This window comes from Tupaia chinensis, unplaced genomic scaffold, assembly GCF_000334495.1.
Source record: "Tupaia chinensis unplaced genomic scaffold, TupChi_1.0 Scaffold144991_2, whole genome shotgun sequence".
Classification (NCBI taxonomy): Eukaryota; Metazoa; Chordata; class Mammalia; order Scandentia; family Tupaiidae; genus Tupaia; species Tupaia belangeri.
The window spans coordinates 1,626,942-1,627,869 of NW_006204851.1; positions in this window are offsets into that span (position 1 = coordinate 1,626,942).

Sequence of the window (928 nt, forward strand, 5' to 3'; positions counted from 1 at the left end):
CAGAGATATACTGTGTGTGTGTGTGTGTGTGTGTGTGTATGTGTATGCACACACACTCTAAGAACAAGTGTATATATACAATTGTATATATATGTATATATGTATGTGTGTATTGCTGGTGCAGTTGCTCACCCCCACTGCCTCTGCTCTCAGCCAGGTAACCTCACTAAGTCTGTTCAGTCAGTTCGGCTGAACAAAGATTCTGGCTTTCTTAACCTGAAAACTATTTGGGCTGTACCAAGCTCTGCTCACAGGGGGAGGTGCCTTGCAGCAACTTCAGGAGACTTTGCCCCGCCCAGCAGTCAGAAACTGATCCTGAGTCATGAGGAAAATCTGGAAGGCGCCCCTTGCCAGATGTTCAGACGGGATGCCCACTCCAGATCCACCCACCAGCAAACTGGAAAACCCAGAAAGCCACGTTTGTAAGTTCTTTCTGTTCCAAGGAGAAATAGGATTTCCAGGGATGGATCTGATAGATTTCTGACTTTTCTGTCCCCGGGTTCATACTACAGACATGCTCCATCGAGAAAGGACATGGAGAGTAAAATTTTGACATGTTGGCAAAATTCTTGTGGGCTAGGCTGCCCATGTGGCCCCCATCAGCAGATCATCAGCAGGTCTGATATTGAGGAGGACTTCAGCAAGTGAGTGGGAGTGAAGAGCAGTTAATGGGGTACAGAGAACTAAAGGTGACTTTGTTAAACAGCAGGTAACATTTGGCCAAGGACAGAGAGAAGAGAGAATTAAGAGGGAAGTGAATGGAGTTTGATGCTATGGAAGCTTCAAGAAGTTTAATTTCTAGCAATGGGAATATAGAGATTCTGCCAAGCAGTGTGAGTTGAAAAGCAGAGTAAATAATTACATTTGCTCTGCAAGGCCAACCGAGGACCTTCAGTGAGGTGCCCTGACTCTTCTAAAAACATCCTAG